The sequence below is a fragment of the Urocitellus parryii genome, chromosome 10 (genome assembly GCF_045843805.1).
Source record: "Urocitellus parryii isolate mUroPar1 chromosome 10, mUroPar1.hap1, whole genome shotgun sequence".
Classification (NCBI taxonomy): Eukaryota; Metazoa; Chordata; class Mammalia; order Rodentia; family Sciuridae; genus Urocitellus; species Urocitellus parryii.
In genome coordinates, this window is record NC_135540.1 from 52,259,435 (window position 1) to 52,280,171 (window position 20,737).

Here is a 20,737-nt window from a genome sequence, read left to right on the forward strand (position 1 = left end):
GAAGTGTGGAATGATAGATTTCAGGAGAGTCTTTGTGATTCTTCCTGAGAATTTCTGGAAATACATGACACTGAGAGAGGAAAACACCAGACACTTTTTTTCATCAGGGTCTTAAAATTGACCCAAAGAGCAGTTTGCTCTGAATGCCACTGAACTGCTAATGAGTATATCAAGCTATATGTTCTTTATCAAATCCTTTTCACTTATGTGCATGCATAGAAGTAAGGAACAAATATGATTTTTTTCCAAAATATTTAAGTTGAAAACTAGCTTGAAACCTACTCTATCTTTGCCTGTAGAGAAGCCAGTTAAAGCGGTAGGGGCATTATAGGAAGAAATTAGAGGTTAGGTAGAGAAAAGAAAGTATTAGGCATTTTTTTTCCCTTTTGTAATTCTTTCAGCTGTTAATTCAGCTTCGGTTTCACTGAATCTTGTTTATGCATTGAGCATAACAAATCTTCTAAAAAGCTATGTGGCTGTAATCTCTGCCTTCATCCCAGCCGCCTGAGGATATAAGTATCCACTCTGACACTTGATACTTCTTAGAGTATCCTGACCTGGTGTTGAGAAATCCTTTCCAGTTTGTCCTCATTTCAACTCCCATGATTCCTGGATGTTGCCATTTTCATAGGGCAAGAGCATCTGCCTAGATTACCTCTCTACTCTGGGAATTTGAAGTCATTGTGAGAGAAAGAGAACTCAGCACAGTAGTGACTCTCAGAATGAAAATTTTCCCCTTGCATGCTAATATTTTTAGAGTAATAATTGTCACTGAAAATAGACTTCCTCTTTCCCCTCTCATGCTGGAAAATTTTAGGTAATCGTGAATAAAGCATTCTTTACCTTTCCCCCCCCTCCTTAATGATTGCTTTTCTTCACACTGTGGGTAAGGACTGTGGCTACTCATTCTGTTCTTGTCCTTTACATGAGAACTGAGATGGAATTTTTATCTCTTTAGTGAAATCACAGCATTAGTCAGAAGATTTTTTTTTTCTACTTGGAGGTGAAGGGTGGGTAAGGAAGGAAGTGTATAAGTTCATGGAAAAATATAAGATAAATTGCTAATAAGAAATTAAAATAATTCACTGCTTGGGAAAAAGATTTTATAAGTAGCTTTCTGAAGAGTTCTTCTCCCACATCCCCCAACATCTTATTTTACTTCTAGTTTATACAGTTAGATTAGCTTAGCTAAGGACTTTTTTCAGTACTAAATAGGACTGAGACATTTATTTTTAGTACATTTATTAGGGGTGTGTTCTTGGGAAAATTATTTAACTTCTTTTAAGACTTGCTTTATTTGGCAGTGAGGAAAGTAAGTAATAATAAATAATAATGAAAGGGTTGCTATATGGATAATATGTATAAGGCCTGGCACATCTGAAGTCCTTTATTTTATATTAGTACTTGTTTTATTACTTATTAGTATTCTTAATGTTTCTTTCACTTTTTATTTTTTATCGTTTTTAATTTATTTTTTGTATTGCTGGGATCAAACCCAGAGTCTTATGCATTGTAGGCAAATTCTCTACCATGTAGCTACACCCTCAGCCCTCTTTCAGTTTTAAAAATATGAATTCATTTGAAAGTATTTCTTTATATATATACACACACATACACACACACACACACACACACATATATATATATATATACACACACATATATAATATTTTTTTTTTTTAGTTTTAGGTGGACATAATATCTTTATGGTGCTGAGAATTGAACCCAGTGCCTCACGCATGCTAGGCGAGCGCGCTACCACTCGAGCCACATCCCAGCCCTTGAAAGTATTTCTTTACCTATCAAATACTAGGAACTAGGAATGTATTAATGAGCAAAATAGACAAAAATCTGTTCTTGTTGAATTTAGAATCTGGAGTAGGAGACAAACAAAATCAAGGTAAATAAGTAATATTCACTTTATGCTAAATACCAAGAAGTACTAAACAAATATAAATGAGAAAGCAGGGTATTATGGTACATGCCTGAAGTCCCAGATAAGCAGGAAGCTGAGGCAGGAGAATCAAGAATTTGGGTCCAAGAGTTCAGAGTCAGCTTGGAAAACATGTCTAGACCCCATCTGTTTTTCTTTCTTTTTTTTTTTTCTTAAAAAAAGAAGGAAGGAAGGAAGATGAGAAAAAAAGAAATCGCATAGCATTGAAGTAGTAATTGGAAATACAGTAGTTGAGAATGTTCAAGGGAAGATTATACAGTTCCATCACATACCAACAATAAGTATTTACTCAAATAACCAAGGAAAACTTAGAATAAATGAGAACTTTAGAAGTTCAAGAAAGGGCGCAGTTTATTTGAACTATACCAGTTAAAGGAGGATTCACAAGGGGAGGTGGCCTGCTAGCACCTGGATCTTAAAGGATAAGAAGAATTTGGGTAGATAATAAGAAATAACATCCGAGTGAAGACAAGTGAAGGGGAAAGAGTATGAGATGGAGTAAAATAAGGATGTTCTTAGCTTCGATGGCAGGGGTGGGGAGGCTACCTTGTAGAGAGTCCATGTTGGCAAATAGAAGAATGGTGGAAAAACAGGGTAAGGCCAAAGTTTGTAAAATCCCAAGACCAGACTAAAGGTACTGTCCTGCAAATATTGAAAACAAATAAAGCAGATAGGTAGAGGATTCATATCTTTAGTAATATTATTTCTGACAAATTTGGAAGAGTAGGGAGAGGGGTGCTATTCTGCATTGATTCAAGAGTGAGACTAAGAATATGGATTATGAGAAGAGAGGCAAGAATGAAATGGGAATGTAGATTTGGTATCTACATGAAAAATCATGTAGACTTAATTGCTAATTGCACAAAGGAGATGAAAAAGAATCAAAGATTTCTCTCAGTTTTAAAATGACCAGTTTTGGCATTAAAGGAAAGAGAAATTTGGGGTATATTGGAGTTTAAATTCAAGGTAAATGAGGTAAGACAACCCAATGTATACATCCTTAAGGCTACTAAAGATAAAGTTCATGTAATTCTTGACATATAAACTGAATTAAGTTTCTAGGAACCACTTTTCCTATTTGTTTAAAACCCAGGCAAATACTAACATGGTGAAAAAATCTGTCTACATCAAAAAAAAAAAAAAAATATATATATATATATATATATATATATATCTCCAAATCCTATATATTTTTGTTTATTTATTTTTTAGTTGTCAATAGACCTTTATTTTATTTATTTATATGTAGTGCTAAGAATCAAACCCAGGGCCTCACATGTACTAGGCAAGTGCTCTACTAGCCACAATCCCAGTCCCCAATTCCTATATTTTTATTCCAAGTTGCGGTAATAATAAAAATGTTATTGATTGGAATCTAGTAGATAATACCTTGTTCTACCAGATCATCTGTCAAGGCTACCTCGAGATGTTACATGAATTCTCTAAGTTCATGTTGTCAGCTATTACAGAACTTGGTCTCTCCCTAGGTCTCCACATTGAGAATTTTGCCCCTCTTTTCCATGCGGTCTTTAAGAAATGTTAAGAGATTTTGCCAGCTTGCTTGTGGAGAAAAATATTAGCAGTTTGGTTTATTAGCACTGTCTTCAGCCATATTTCCAATAAGTGTGGACATTTAAAACTGTTTCTCATGAAGAAAATCTAACTTGTTTAGAGACTTCACTTTTGACTTAATCACTTTTCTTACACTCACATTCATTATTGAAGTTGCAGAATTAAAATAAATCAAAATAAATTCAGTCATTTGAGAAGTAGTAGTTATTTCTAATGTTGGACTCTTTCTGTTAATCTTTGGGGGAGGGAGGCTTTTCTTGGCCCTGGGGCTATAGCTCAGGGGCAGAGCGTTTGCCTAGCATGTATGTGGCACTAGGTTCAATCTTCAGCCCACATAAAAATAAATAAATAGGCTGGGCACCATGGTGCACTCCTATAATTCCAGTGGCTTGGAAGGCTAAGAGACAGGAGGATCACGAGTTCAAAGCTAGCTTTAGCGGGCTGGGGATGTGGCTCAAGCGGTAGCGCGCTCGCCTGGCATGTGTGCGGCCTGGGTTCGATCCTCAGCACCACATACGAACAAAGATGCTGTATCCGCCGAAAACTAAAAAATAAATATTAAAATTCTCCCTCCCTCCCTCCCTCCCTCTCTCTCTCTCTCTCTCTCTCTTTAAAAAAAAAAAAAAAAAAAAAAAAGCTAGCTTTAGCAATGGCAAGGCCCTAAGTAACTCGGGGAGATCCTGTTTTTAAATAAAATACAACAACCAGGGCTGGGGATATGGCTCAGTGGTTGAGTGCCCCTAAATTCAATACCTGGTACCCGCCCCACGATAGATAGATAGATAGATAGATAGATAGATAGATAGATAGATAGGTAACTGTATCATATCTATCTATAACTAAAAATATATATATATAATTTTTTAAAAAAAGGCTTTTCTTATCAGACTGGAAAACCTACCTATTAGGCTATAGAAAATAGACCTAACTCTGTGCCTGAGGCAGGAGAATTGCAAGTTTGAGACTAGCCTGGGCAACTTAGTGAGACCCTGTGTCAAAATAAAAGATAAAAAGGTTTAGGGATGTAGCTCAGTTGTAGAGTACCCTTGGGTTCAGTCCCCAATGCTGAAAAACAAACAAACAAAACCCCAGCAAAACAAAACAAAAAAATATCAAACTCTATGCCTGATGGTCTTGATCTGCCTCCTGATCTTTCTTCAAATTTAAATCACCACCTAGACTTTAAGATTAAAACTTCTGTGTTTCTTCCTTACAGATCATTCTTATGAGATGATGTTCATACTCATTGTTCTGTGAAGACTAATGAAATAAATTTTATTTATTTATTTAGTTAGTTTTGAGATGGGGTTTTGCTCTATTGCCCAGGCTGGCCTCAAACTTGTGAGCATGAGTGATCCTCCCACCTCAGCCTCCCAAATAGCTGGGACTAAAAGTGCATATAACCATACATCAGACTGTCCCAGAATTTTAAAACAAAATTAGACCCTACAGATCACCTAATGCAGTGCACTTTTCAAACTGTTTTCCTATTACCTATATTTTATTATTGTTAATTTTTAATAAAATGTATTTAGCAAGGGAGCAGAGTTAATTTTAAGTAATTTTTTTCTGTTGATAAGAGCGCTATAGTTATTTCCTTATGCATTTCTTTACTCTTTCCATTACACATGCCACAGAATGGTACAAACTGTGGCTGAACTAGGTGAAAGGAAAAACCTCTGTTGCTTATGGTGCCTTGGATACACGTTGAGGGCCAGAGTGGTCTCAGTAATCTGTTTACCTCAAGAAACTCAGTTAGAGAAGATCATTGACCTTCTCATGGAATTTACCTGAGAACTTTGGTAATTCCTAAATTCACAAAGAGCTCTGTAGCATTTTTTGCATTAAAAAGTATCCACATACCATGTGTTCTTGGCGTTTAGAACAAGTAAGTCATGCTGAACGAGGCTGTGCTCCAGAAAGTCATTTTCACCATTCTTGTATTTCAGTTTCCTCATCAAAAGGTGAAGTATCACTTGCTTCTATTAGTCTCACAGGATATTTTAAGCAGAAATGAAAGAGTCTTGGTGAAAACACTTTTGCTTTCTCAAAGAAAGTTGAAATGAGAAAAAAAAAAGCCTCTGAAATGTTTACTCAAAATTGCAGATGTTAATCTAGAGAATACTGTTCTCAAAATATGAGGATAGTGTGAGTTATCTTAGATTTTTAACATTGAGAAGATTGGAAGAATTGTAATGATTTTCCAGGAGAGTTTATGATCATGTGATTTACCTTGTGTTTGTGTCTAACACTTATAATTTTCAACCAAGGACATGTACAGTCCTGGAAATTTGCTGAGATCTTAGAAGGACTTTTTAAAAATACCTTTGCCATGTCTCAAGATTTTGGATTTCCCCATATACTTGCATGTGGGCTCATGCACAAACAACAGCAACAACAACAACAAACAAAACCATCCTTAATCCTTTCTGCCAATTGCTCCCACTTCATTGAGAACATTGAACTTGCTGGGCAGTAACAACTACATTTTTCGTTCTATCCATACCCTCAAATCAGCTTAGATACACCTTTATCTATTTTTCTAGTCTTCAGAATCACCTTAGTTCTATGAATTATTCCCTCATTGTTACCCCTGCTTCTCTTTTTTCTTTTTCTTTTCTATTTTTTTTTTTTTTTGATACCAGGGATTGAATCCTGGGACACTTCACCACTTAGCCATACTCCACCCCTTTTAATCTTTATTTTGAGACAGGGTCTCACCGAGTTGCTTAGGCCTAATTTGCTGAGACTGGCCTCAAATTTGGGATCCTTCTGCCTCAGCCCGGGAATTGCTGGGATATAGGCATGTACCATTGAGCCTGGTTGTGGGCTTTTTTTTTTTCCCCTCCTTTAAGTGGTCAGTTTAAAATGCTCCAGTAGGCTCATTCTTAAGTGCACATTTGTAGGACCTTCCCCAAAGAGAGTTTATCTGATCATCACAGAGATGAATGAGATACAGGAGTTCTTACCCCCTCTTCAATATCCCTGGATATCAGGAATCTAAAGAACTCAGTTCAGTTTCCCTACTACATATATTTTATCATTGTTGCTTTTAATTTTTAATAAAATGTATTTAGCAGGTGAGCAGAGTTTATTTTAAATATTTTTCAAAATGTTTTCCTACTGCCTATATTTTGAGACTAGCCTGGGCAACTTTGTGAGACCCTGTGTCAAAATAAAAAATAAAAACGTTTAGGGATGTGGCTCAGTTGTAGAGTACCCTTGGGTTCCGTCCCCAGTGCTGAAAAAAAAAAAAAAAAAAAGCAAACTCTATGCCTGATGGTCCTGATCTGGCTCCTGATCGTTCATTGGTCTGCAGGGAAGAGATAAATCCTGTGATTGGTATTCCTGACCTGGCTGTAACTCATGTCCAGCCTCTTCATCACTGTGCTGTCCTTTAGATCTCTCGGTCTGTAGATCTTCAACATGACATTCTATTCACACATTTGCTGTGTCCTTTCTGTACCTCTCCTAATGAACTACCCTTTCTCCTTAATGACCCAGCTTGGGAGCACTCATCAAGAGCACTTCATATTTGTGGCACAGTTGTTCCTCAGACTTCAAACTCCCTTTAATCATTTGTTTATGTTTGCCTGCTCTACAAACTCTGAAAATCCTAGGACAAAGGCTGTGTCTTAATATCATGCCCAGTGTCTGGTTACATAGGTACTTAGTCATACCCTTTAAAGAAAGCGTTCACTCTATGATCTTTTTTGTATCTCTTATTTCTCTTTGCCCCTTGCTGAACCCTTCTTAAAATAGATATAGCACCTGCCCATTGCTGGGAGGGGTTGTAGGGTTTGTAGAGTTAGGACTTCAAGTGTCAAAGCATGATAATCTCATATGCACACAGTTACATTATTTCAGAGGTTGAATCTCAGTTTACTTAATTGTAAGTAACACTTGTGGAATATTTAATACTTCAAATTTTGTTCCCTAAAGTATCTTACCAAAATTAAGTTTGTTACAGTTGAGTTTATATGGTTTAGGCTATTTTGGGAGAACTTAGGAATGTACTTAGTATTCAAATTTCACTGGTATTATAGATGTTTTCACTATAGGAAGAGAAATTTGAGAACTTTATGGATAATATTTGATGTCTAATGGGTGATCATTTTATTTTGTATTGTTTTTGTGGTGCTGGGAATTAAACCCAAGCATACTAGGTGAATTGTCTACCACTGAACTACATCCCCAGTCCTTGGGATGAATTTTTTTGATTAATAAATATACTCAAAACCTTTTAAAATTAATTAAATTTCTTTTGATGACAGGTTGTTTTACCTAGAAGTTTTTGTTTTGCTCTACTTTATCTTCCTTCCTTCCTTCCTTCCTTCCTTCCTTCCTTCCTTCCTTCCTTCCTTCCTTCCTTCCTTCACTGGTGATCAAATCCAGGCCCTTGTACATGCCAGGGTAGCTCTCTCAACTTAGCTACCATAGTCCTCTATGTTTTCATTGTCAGAGAAGAGGAATGTAGCTCTTGTCACAGGTCATGTGTTTGGATTGCTGTCCCCTAGCTTTTTGGTATTATGAGGACATAGCAGGCAGGAGACGCAAGCTCTAGGGAAGCAGCTGGCTCTGTTTCTAGGGAGCATTTAGGAAAAAGTGCCGAGTTCCAGGTTTTCCCAATAAACAGTATAGTGATCATTAAAACCTATAGCTAAGATGGCAATACACTTCCCGTATTGAAAGCAGAATTTAATGTTTGGGAACTTTACAAGTATTTCATAACAAAAAAAATTATAGCCTTTTGCCATAGATTTAATAAGCATGAAAGCAGATGTTCTCTAAGAGGTTTTCTCCCTGAGTTTCAAGCATTTTTCAAAATATCTTTATTTATTTATTTTTTTATATGGTGCTGAGAATCAAACCCAGTGCCTCACGCATGCTAGGCAAGTGTGCTAACACTTGAGCCACATCCCCAGCCCCAGTTTCAAGCATTTTTAAAGATAAGAGATAAGCCTGGCACTATGGCTCATGCCTGTAATTCCAGTGGCTCCAGAGGTTGAGGCAGGAGGATCACAAGTTCAAAGCCAGCCTCAAGTTCAAAGCCAGCCTCGGCAACTGTGAAGCTGTGAGGCGCTAAACAATTCAGTGAGATAATAAGGCTGGGGATGTGACTTAGTGGTCGAGTGCCCCTGAGTTCAATTCCTGGTACAAGGAAAAAAAAAAATAAGAGTATTTTTGTTTGTTTAATTTATAATTTAGTTGTTTCCTTTTTTTCCTCCCAAAAGCTCTATCTTTTGAAAGCAAGTCACTTTTTAGATATGAAAGTTTGAAATTATTATGTTTATTTTATTAGTAAGTTTTCCTAGAGGAGCAAGGTGGGAAAGCATATCTGAATGCCTAGCTCATAGTACTTAATAAACTTGAGGGTAGGGGTTGGTCCTGGGAACTTGACCACTGGGGGAACTTGACCCCTGAGCCACATTCCAGGCCCTATTTTGTATTTTATTTAGAGACAGGGTCTCACTAAGTTGCTTAGCACCTCACTGTTGCCGAGGCTAGACTTTGAGGCAGTGGGATTGCAAGTTCAATGTTCCAAGCTGCTAGGATTATAGGCGTGTGCCACTATGCCCATGTAGGGAGGAAAATAATATAAAACCATTTTAAAATTTAGTTTAGTTTTGATTAATTACGTGGAAGGTATTTGTCTTCATGAACCAAGCTCATAAACTAGAATCATCACTGAACATCCACTTGAAGTCTTTATGGAGTCCAGTTAAAGCAGACAGATGGGAGAAAAGCAGTGGTGGCCAGAAAATAAGGAAAAGGGAGTATTTCTTAAGCTTATGAGAATGAATTTGTTGTAAAACTGCTATTATTATCATCTGGGAGAAAAAAATTTACCCTAAAGTTTAAGAAAATGATCGTTGCCTTTCCATACCATGTAAGAACCTTCTTTACTGCCTTTCTAAAAAGAATGACAGTATGAATGAATTCTCTCACAATGACTGGGAACTCGCTGATTTGGTACATTTTTAGAAAATTCTAATTATTTAGGACCATATTGAGCTCAAATCTGCTACCTAGGTTTTCAGCTCTTTATTAAAGGATATTGGGTCCATTTTTAACTTCATAGTCTCTAAAATAATAAAGTTTGGTATTTGTTATCATAGTTGTGGTCAGATCCACATAGACTTCCCTCTGACCCTTTGGACACTCCACGTCCATTCATTTAGTCCATTCATTTACTATATAATACACACACACACACACACACACACACACACACTGAATACATCACACACACACACACACACACACACACACAGAATACATCACACACACACACACACAAACTGAATACATCACACACACACACACACACACACATATATATATTATATTTAAATTTGGCAACATATGTGTGCATTTAACATGCAAATATTAAAATTTTTAATATTAAGACACACTTTAATCACATTGAAATTACAGTCCACAAAGATGTTTGTCATTTATTCACACAAGAAGCTGATAAACCAAATCTCTTCTATTCTTTACTGTGTGACTATAATTTTCTAAACCCATGTTGGAGATTTTGATTATATGTGTGTACGTTAGGCAGGGGCAGGGATCAAATCCAGAACCACCCAGAGTCTTGTACTCCTTAGACCAGTGCTGTACCACTGAGCTATATCCCCAGCCCCACTTTTTTTTTTCTTTACCACAGTCTTACTCAAAACTTAAAATATCATTTACCACGTCCTTCACCTCTTTTATTTTTAACTTTCCCTCCATTTTACTTTGTGGTGTAAAAAGATTTACTTTCATGATATATTGCCATACTTTTAAGATTTTATTTTTGTGTTACAAGGGATTGAACCCAGCAGTGCTCTGCCACAGAACTACATCCCTAGCTCTTTCTATTTTTGTTTCGGAGGCAGAGTCTCACTAAGTTGCTGACGCCCGTCTTGAATTTGGGATCCTCCTGCCTCAATATTCCAGATCTTTGGGATTACAGGTGTGCATCATCAGCTTTATATTTACATTTGGCAGCATAAATAGACAGCCTCCACAGATTGGAGGTTTTGAATCAAGATAGGCAATTTAAAAAGTTTAAAATATACTATACCTTTCTTCCCCTTCTTCCAAAATAAGGTACAAATATTTAAATAGCCTGGCCTTCCTGGTATGATTTTAAGACATTTGTTCTGCGAGTTGGAAACTATAATATTACAAACTTAAGAATGAATTAGAAGATAAGTGTGAACATGTAGAAACAATTGTTTTTCTAAATTTCTGTTTACTTTTGCTTTTATTTACAGAGAAGGAAATTCTCCCATTGCATTATCTCTGCAGATAGTATTATTTTCATCTTTGATTCATTGGTAGACTAATTTTCCCATGACCAATTTATCAATGATAGCACATAATACACTTGAAATTAGAAATGTGAGAATGTTTGGTCTAAGTCACATTAGAATATAAAGGCCACTAGTACCAGCAGAGTACATGATATTATATATCTAGAACACTGTAAAGGTTTCTTTAAAAAAACTGTTAGAAGCCAGGTACAATGGGGCATACTTGTAAGCTCAGCTACTCAGGAGGCTGAGGCAGGAGGATCACAAATTTGAAGCCAGGTTGGGCCATTTAGTGAGACCCTGTTTCAGCATAAAATTTAAGAAATGTTGGGAGTTTAGCTCAGTGACACAGTACTTATCTTAGCATTTACAAGGCCCTGGGTTTAATCCACAGTACAAAAGGAAAGAAAGAAAGAAACTTAGAACTAATAAACTACTAAATGAATTCAATAAAATGGGTTTTATTTTATTTTATTTACAGAAATAGAAAAAATAATCCCAAAGTTCATACAGAACCACAGTAGACCCTGAGAGAGGTTAAATAAGTCTTGAGTTGAAGACATCACACTTTCTTATTTCAAAATATATTAAAAGTTACAATAATCAAAACAGTATGATACTGGCATAACAATAGACATATAAAACCAATAGAGCACAATAGAGGGCTCTGAAATAAGTCAATGCACCCAAGGTCAACTGATCATCTACAAAGGTGCCAAGAATATGTAGTAGGGACAAAATAATCTTTTCAGTGAATGATATTGAGGAAACTCCATTTCTACAAGTGTAAGAATGAAAGTGGACTATTATCTTACATAACATACAAAAATCAAATCACAACTGATAATCAAGTTAAACATAAGACCAGAAACCATAGAACTACTGGAAGAAAACATAGGGCAAAATCTTTTTAACACTGGCTGAGGCAATGATTACTGCTATTGTTTGGAGGGTTGTTTTGTTGTTGTTGTTTGTTTGTTTTTGTTTTGTTATGACACCAAAAGCACAGGCAAATACAAAAGCAAAAACTGACAAGTGAGGTTGCTTCAAACTAGAAAGCTCCTGCACAGCAAAGGAGACAACAGAGTGAAGAAACAGCCCTACTTACAAACCATAGAACCAACAAGGGGGACATCCAAAATATATGGGAAGATAAATAGCAAAAAACAAATAACTCAATGAGTGGACTTGGAACTTGAATAGAAATTTCTCTATATAAGACATGCTTATGGCCAACATGTATATGTAGGGAAGCCCTAGTTCTTTTTTTTTTTTTAAATAAATGACAGCGGAATGCATTACAATTCTTATTACACATATATACCACAATTTTTTATATCTCTGTATATAAAGTATTTTGACACCCAATTCATGTCTTCATACATGTACTTTGGGTAATGATGTCCATCACATTCCACCATCCTTGCTAATCCCCTGCCCTCTCCCTTTCCCTCCCACCCCTCTGCCCTATCTAGAATTCATCTATTCCTCCCAGGCTCCCCCCTCCCTACCCCTCTATGAGTCAGCCTCCTTATATCAGAGAAAACATTCTGCATTTGTTTTTTTGGGATTGGCTAACTTCACTTAACATTATCTTCTCCAGTGCCATTCATTTACCTGCAAATGCCCTGATTTTATTCTCTTTTATTGCTGAGTAAAATTCCATTGTGCATGTATGTCACATTTTTAGGGGGAAGCCCTAGTTCTATGCCCATCACCTTCAGCACTGCTAAGTAAAGTTCCACTATTGTTGCCCTAAGCGTTACTTCATTAACTGTTTCCATTTAGGAAAATATCTTCCAGATTTTTGTTTTGCAAACCTATATTGCAAATTTACATTATTATTATTATTATTGCAAATCTATATTACGAAAATATATATTTATGAAAAGTTTCTGCCATATCCCTTCTGTTATCTGTTCACTCAGCCCTTATCTAAGTACCCTTTCACTTTGATCTCATTTTCTCTGATCCTTTTTCCTCCCTTTCTGGGAACACTGTTTCCTGCTTATCAGTTAATGCAGTCCAAAGTTTTGTGTCTCATGTGAATATGTATGTATTTTTAACTCCCAGGTCAAATTCTTTTTTTTTTTTTCTTTTCCCAGTACTTGGGAATTAGACCCAGGAGAGTTCTACCACTAAAGATGTAGCTTTTCATTTTGAGAAAGGGTCTCTAAATTGCAAAGGTTGGCCTCTTACTTGGATCATCCTATTTCAGTCTTCTGAGTCAGTGGGATTACACGCATGTAAAACAAGAAGGAAAGGGCTTGGGGTGTGTAACTCAATGGTAAAGCATTGCCTTGTACATGTGAAGCATTGGGTTTAATCCTCAGCACCACATAAAAAGATAAATACATAAAAAGAAGGTATTATGTTCACCTACAATTTTTTTTAAAAACGAGAAAGTTAATTACACTAGTGGGCTTTTGTTTTATGTTCAAGCTTTAAATTTTATGTTCAAAGGATAATTATATATTGAGATACCTGATAATGGATTGAAATCCCTGTTGTTGAATCCCTCAACCTCTCTGAGAATTGAAGATTCCCTTTAAATTCAGTTATTTATCTGAATTATTCAAATACTTAAGTTTAAAACAATAAAAGCACCATTTTCTTTAAGAAAGCACCATTTTCCCTTAAATACATGATTGAGCAATTGCTTCCTAATGATATGGCTTGCAGTTATACATCTCAGTTGCTGTTGTTTAATACAAGGTGTTTCCTAAAAAAGTTTATGAAAAGTGCAACTATTATTTCAAGTATGATAGTAACTAACATGAATAACTATGTTAGTTACTATGATAGTAATTAACAAAATAGACATGAAACAAAAAAATATAAAAGATGGTAAATAGGAGTACACTTATTATATTTATTTTCATTGCTATTTCAGTGCTCAATTATTACAGTTTGTATGAAATAAAATAATCAGTGGAAAACATTTTAACCAAACAGTAATGAAGGTAGTGAGAGTTTCTTTTTTTTTAAAGTTAACTGAGGGTTTTTCCAAGACCATTAATTATATATTTTACCAAGCAAAATATAAAGCAATAGATTACCTCTAATTTGAGTAAAATTGAATTCCTGCCAATGTAGGTAAAAAATGGTTTCATTCACAGGGCATCTTTCATCCAAAATCTATTGATTATCAACTACTGCCTTCTAGGTTTGTGTGAATGTTGGAAATTACTGCATATTTTGCAAATACCACCTGTCCCTATCTTTTTTATATATATAACACATATATAGATATGTGTCCCATGAGCTAATACATATATGTAATATGTCCCTACTGAGATATTTCTACAAACTTTGATTCTTTGTTATAGAAGTCCTGTCAAAATTCTAGATAAGCAATACACATACATATTACTTAATGAGTAACATACTTAAAACAAAATGAAATTCAAATTAATTTTATTTTTCTGCAAGCTCATGCCTTTGAGAAACCTGAGCCTTCTAAGGCAAGATGACTGCTCTAAAGTGGAGTAGCTCTGGGTCTGTCTGGTCTTCTGGGTCCTAATTCCCATCCCACTTCTACACATTACCTGGAGAATCTGCAATTCAGTTTTTCTTTTAAATATCTTTTATTAAAGAAATACAGGAAGTAATTTTTTAATTATTCATTGTTCCTAGTTCCATGTTGGTGATTTTTCTCCTGAAACTCTGTTTTTTGTCAAAGTCAGTAGTTGTTTTTTTTTTTTTTTTTTTTTTTTTGCCTTTTCTAAATAACAGTGAGTGTTTATTTACATCATAACAATGGCCACATTGTGGGCTGGGGATGTGGCTCTAGAGGTAGCATGCTGGCCTGGCATGCTTGTGGCCCAGGTTCGATTCTCAGCACCACATACAAACAAGGATATTGTGTTAGCCGATAATTAAAAAATAAATATTAAAAATTTTCTCTCTCTAAAAAAAATAGATAAATAAACAATGGCCACATTGTGTTATTTATCAATATCTAGGTAGTTCCTTTTGTCACTGGAGAAGAGATGTCTCTAAAGAAGGGTCCCAGGAGTTCCCAAAGGAGAAGGGGAACTCAACTCACAACCAGTGGGATTCTCAGGACCAGTAGGCATATGTGACAGAAAAGAATTTCAACCTGAGCCAGAAGTTTATTTAGGAAGGAAGATACTCACGGGCTATCTGAACAGTAAGAAGCAGCTCTGGCTTGGGGTCCAATATTTAGGGAAGGGCCGTATCAGGGTCCAGACTGGAAGTAGATCCAGGGTGGAGCTGCAACAATTTTGCACCTCTATTCCCTGTGGTTGCATATTTCCCTCATTTTACAAGGGCAGGAGCCAAGGGCAGGGGCCAAGGGCAGGGGCTAAGGGTGTGTCATTCAAGATTTACAACCCTGCTAAGTCTCAATGGCTTGTGAGTATTTCTTTCTTTTTATCCTAAACCCATATCAATAAGAATGTGTGGGGTTTTTGTTTTGTTGTTTTTTTTTTTTTTTAAACTTGAAAGAGTATGTTTGTGGCAACAGGAACTCTGGGTCTATTTGCAGAAAAATAATTTGAAAAGTTGAACCGTTATTTTCTACAAGTTTAGTTAGGCATTATTTCTTGAAATGATTTTACTAGGATATATTTCCCTGTGATACCATTTGGTCTTTCTAGGTTATCTAATTGATTGATCTAAAAAGTACATGGCATTTTACCATTTTAAAAAATATTCTCTGGGGGCTGGGGATGTGGCTCAAGCGGGTTCGATCCTCAGCATCACATATAAACAAAAGCCGAAAGCTAGAAAATAAATATTTTAAAAATTCTCTCTCTCTCTCTCTCTCAAAAAAAAAAAAATATTCTCTGTAAAAAAAAAATATTCTCTGTACCTACAGATATAGCATTTCTGTCTACACTAATTTAGTTTATGTGGGTTTTTTATTGCCTTAGTTTTTCTACTCACTAGATTCTCTAAGAACCTACTCAAGTTTATTTATTAAGCTTATTATGTAAGTTTTTACGTTGTTTTTGTTAATTACTTTTTCCTTCTTGTTTTCTTAAGTTATTGAATTAGATTACTTAATTTATTTTTGTTTTATTTTGTTTTATTAATAAAAAGATTTTTAAGGCTCTAGTTAAAATTTGGATATAGCCCATACATTTTGAGATGTGCTGTGCTCATTAACGTTACTTTTAGAGATTATTTCAAAGTTTTCTTTAAGCAAAGTTACTTAGTAAAAGAAACAAAATATCTTTAGTTTTGTTGACCTTGAATAAATCAATCCAGTTGAGAACAAAGAAGATTACATTTGTTTGGGGATAATTAGGATTGTAATCTGGGAAAAACAGATACAAGAAATCTGGAAAATGTGCTCCAAGGTTTTATGACATGGTGGCTGTATTTATAGCTGTAAACCTGAAGAGGGTTGGTAACTATATCATTTGTTAGTTAGGAATTATGATTAGTGTTGGCAGAAGTGTTATTTTATGAAAAAGGATTGGGTGCAGGTCAGCAGAGCTGAACATCGTTTCCAAGGTCCATATGAAAGAAGGGCTTCTCCAGTTCAAAGGTTTTGTAGCAGCTTGTCTAGGATCTGATTAACAGTGGCGGCCTCTGTCTCCATTTTCAATGCCTCAAACCAAAAATACTCTATTTTATTTTTATTCTCTGACAGCTTGTTCTCACTCATTTTGTTATTTGCAGTATTTTGTTGGTTCTGGGGATTTATCTCAGAAGCCCTCTACCAGTGAGCTAGGTCCTCAACCCTTTTATTTTTTTATTTTGAGACAGGGTCTTTTTAAACTGCCGAGGCTGGCCTTGAACTTGGAATCCTCCCTCCTCAGCCTCTAGAGTAACTAAGATTACAGGAGTGCATCACTTCTTCAGGCTTTATTTTCTTCTTTTATTTTAGCCTTTGTTTTTCATAGGTACCATCAAATTATGTTAATTTTTTGGTATCCACCCTTGGTTTTTAGCTTGTAACTCCTTCCCCAAGGCTACCACAGAAACTATGATTTTTTTCCCCAAGGTGGGTCTTAGAAAATCTCCCAATGCCCAAGGAATGTCAGCCCCCATGCCCTAGGGGAGGAATGCTATAAGGAAAGACCTAGAAGAATGTTGAAGCTGATAGGCTTTCTGGGTTTCCCCCACCCAGTCTATTAGTATTAGATTTGGAGTGAAGTCTGCAGAAAAAACCCTGAAAGTCCAGGTTGTAGAACTTCCAAGAGCCGAGCACATTGAGATTTCTGGAGTGTGGCACCCTGAAGAAGGTATGGAAACCCTAAGCCCCTTCTCCTGTGCTTTAAACTATGTATCTCTTCATCTGTGTCTTGTAATATGCTTTACGATAAACCTGTAAATTTTCTTGTGTTCTGTGAGCAGTTCTTGCAAATTAATTAAACCCAAGGAGGGAGTTGTTGGAACTGGGATTCATAGCAGTTTTCAAGTGGGAGCTAAAGTGCAACAGGGACTAGAGGCCAGTCTTGGTGCTACATCCTCAACCTAAGATCAGATGCTTTATACAATCTATGTAGTATCTGGAGTGAATTAAATTAGAAAACCAGGCTGGTGCTTGCTGCTGAATTGCTTCCTTGCTGATGGGAAGAAAGAAACCTGCACTCCTGTAAACCTATGTTGGCTGTGGTGTGAGAGTGGAGAAGAAGGCAGTGTGTTTTTGCAACACGGGTACCCTTCTGGATTTGTTCCCCCTGTTCACATATCCTTAAGAAGGGCTGATTCACCTGTGCCCACCAAAGAATAATCAAATCTTCTTAGAATGTTCAAGACATTCTTTTGGTCGGGGCCTTATCACTGGAAAGCTTTTTGTTATTCGTTCAAAATATTGCTTAAGAGATCTGACTGCCTCCGTCCTCTGCCCTTTCCCTTTTTCTCTGGTCCTGGCTTTAGAGTCCAGTTAGGTTCAGAATTTGGTTATGTGATTTTCTTTTTGTGTTTGCTTCAGCCCGCCAAGTTAAGACCTATCCTGTTGAGATTTTTCCCTCTCCCCCTGAATCCTACCATTGTAAAAACTTGAGCACGCTCCTCAGTGAAACCCATGGGAATGAGGAGCCAGGGCAAAGAAGAGTCCTGCCATCCACAGGCATTTGGTGTGCTGCAATTGTACCTAGGTATTTTACTTTTCCTCCCACTGCCTTGTGGTTGCATGAGACTTGCCCATTTCTCCAAACCTTCCCCACTCTTTAGTCTTTGCAGTATGTAGTAGGAGGGAACCCCTTGGCTGGGAAGACACCTTCCCTACCTCAGGGTGAGCACACCACTCAGCACTGTTGTAAGTTCAGTGATTCCATTTTCTCTCCAGCTGTGCCTCAAAAGACAAGGCTTTCATCACAGTCTCCCTCTCCCCTGTTTTGTGTTGTCCCCTGTTTGGACAAGTCATGTTGTCCAAGAAGAGGTGAAAGAACCATCTGCCAGAGTTTCCTTTATAGCACTTCTATAGCACTTTTATTTATTTTTCTTTTCTTTTTTTTTTTTTTTGGTGGTGGTCTGGATAGAACCAAGGGCATGCCAGACAAGCCCTCTACCAACAGCCCTTCCATAACTGTTTTTTTTTCTTTGATTATTTTAATAATTTCCTGGGAATAAGGGCACATTCCTGCTTCTCCACAAGTCTTGATTTTTTTTCCATGAACATGATAGAAATTAGCTCCTTAAATGGATTATTTTTTTACTATTGGGGATTGAATTCAGGGGGCACTTTACCCTTGAAATACATCCCCGGCTTTTTTTGATGCAAGACCTCACTACTTTGTCAAGACTGGCCTTAAACTTGCAAGCCTCCTGTTTCAGCCCATGATTTGATCAGATTATTACAGGTATGCACCACCTTGCCTGCCATAATGGATTTCATATTGGGTAATGCTTTTGAGAAAGTTTAAAATAGAAGTCTTTCAAGAAGAGAGAATAATTTATCAGCCAGTCACCCAGATAAAAAGCAGATCATATTTTTAAAGTTTTGAAGAAAACTTTTTTACATTTCAAATTTAAGTTGAACTCTAAGTTAAAAACTTTTAACTAACCAAGTGCAGTGGTGCTCACTGTAATTCCAGAGGATCAGGAGGCTGAGCTAGGAGAATTTCAAGTTTGAGGCCAGCCTCAGCATCTTAACAAGATCCTTTCTCAAAAATAAATAAATGAATAAATAAATGAATAAAGTCTCTCAGTGAGGAAGAACAAGTGGCCTGGACACTCGGTTCCTAATCCTGCAAAAAAAATAAAATAAAATAAAATTAAGGAACATGTTCAGTTTGGGCTATGGCTTCTATTTCAGTGACTGTATTAAGAAAACTAAATAACTGAAATGATTGATCATAAGAAATCTTTTTTTGCTATGAAAGTCACTGTGAATACTTTGACTCTGCAGCTAAGTATTAGCAAAAAGATTTCACAGTGTCTAGGGACAAACTTTAAATATAATGATTTGCTATAATATTTTCATATACTTTTTTGTTTTTGTGCAAGCTGGTAGATTTTCATTTGAAAAATTGAAGTGGCCAGCATTGAGCACTCCCTAGAATATTTCTTATCTACAACCTTTTTTGCATGTGTGTGTGTACCAAGGATTGAACCAAGGGTTGCTTAACCACTGAGTTGCATCTCCAGCCCTTTTTATTTTTCTTTTGAGACGGGGTCACACTAAATTGGTTGGGGCCTCACTAAGTTGCTGAGGCTGGCTTTGAACTCTAGGATCCTCCTGCCTCAGCCTTCCAGCTACTGTGATAAGAGGCACATACCACTGCTCCCAGCCCTCTCATCTACATTTTGAGTCCTGAAGAATCCACTTCCTGAGTTGGGAATCTGGCATTGCTGCCCCCACTCTCAATTTGTTTGTATTTTGTTTTGTTTTATTTATTTTTGTGGTACTGAGCACTGAACCCAGGAGTATTCTGATTTTGAGTTACATCTCCCAGCTTTTTTTTTTTCTTTTTTTCCCTTGAGGCAAGCTCTGACTAGGTTTCCCACGCAGGCCTCAAATTTGTGATCCTCCTGCCTCAGCCTTCCAAGCCATTAGGATTCCAGGCACATGCCACCATGCCTTCATTTTTTTTTTTTTTATATTCTAATTGTTTTTCTTACCTTTAAGTGAAGTATTAGGAATGCAAAGACTTGATTTAATTTACTATTCAGTAAGTTTAAAAACTTAATTAAGTCATCTTTATTTCATCACCCTTTTTCTATTTTTCGAATCTTTTTTTTTTCAATCAAAAGTTGCTGAACATGTCCAACTCTTTACTAGCTTCCGTAGCATCAAAAAGAGTTAAATAGAAGTGGCGAAAGGCACAGTGGTGAGTAGGTAGTCTTTCTAATTAATCTCAAAATTTGGGAGTAATTTACTATGAATTCTGTTCTTTCTGCCACAACAAAGAGGAAACAGCAGGAAACTTGGTACTAATTAAAACATCCTCATTCCACCAAAGAACTGAACAGTCAGCAAATATAACCTCAAATTCAAATAGTGATAAGTGTTTCAGGCTGAAACAGGAATAAAGGAACAAAGTTATTAAATTTTAACATCTACTGGAAAATAAAGTACGTTCCAGTTTAAATTTGATATTTAATAATTCATGACAACAGAGCAGATGTAAAAATAGGTACTTCCCTGGGTTCGATGCCCAGTTCCAAAAAATAAAAGAGGAGAGGGACCAAAACAAAGTGTTTCATGCATGGTGTATGTATTTGGGTGAGGGCTATTTCTAGGCAAGCAGCATACAGTAGTGTAAGTGTCTATATGGGTATTTTTTTTTGTGCATTCACCATTAGTTTTATTCCAGCTCTGAGTTATTCAATCAGGGTCATTAAATTTGAGTTTGATTAACAATATTTGAAGTTTTAATAGCATAATAGCAGGCTTATGTGTCAAAATGAGTCTTCACACAGGGAGGAAATCTGAAGTTTCTTATTTCTTAGGCTAACTGAAACGCCCCGGACCTAAGCCAAG

At 36.4% G+C, this 20,737-nt stretch overlaps 1 protein-coding gene across 1 annotated transcript in view; it reads left to right on the forward strand.

Annotated features, from left to right (window-relative positions):
- Tet2 (tet methylcytosine dioxygenase 2) overlaps positions 1-20,737 on the forward strand; it is a 137,034-nt gene that overhangs the window by 42,813 nt on the left and 73,484 nt on the right. The gene's annotated exons all lie outside the window — the stretch shown is intronic.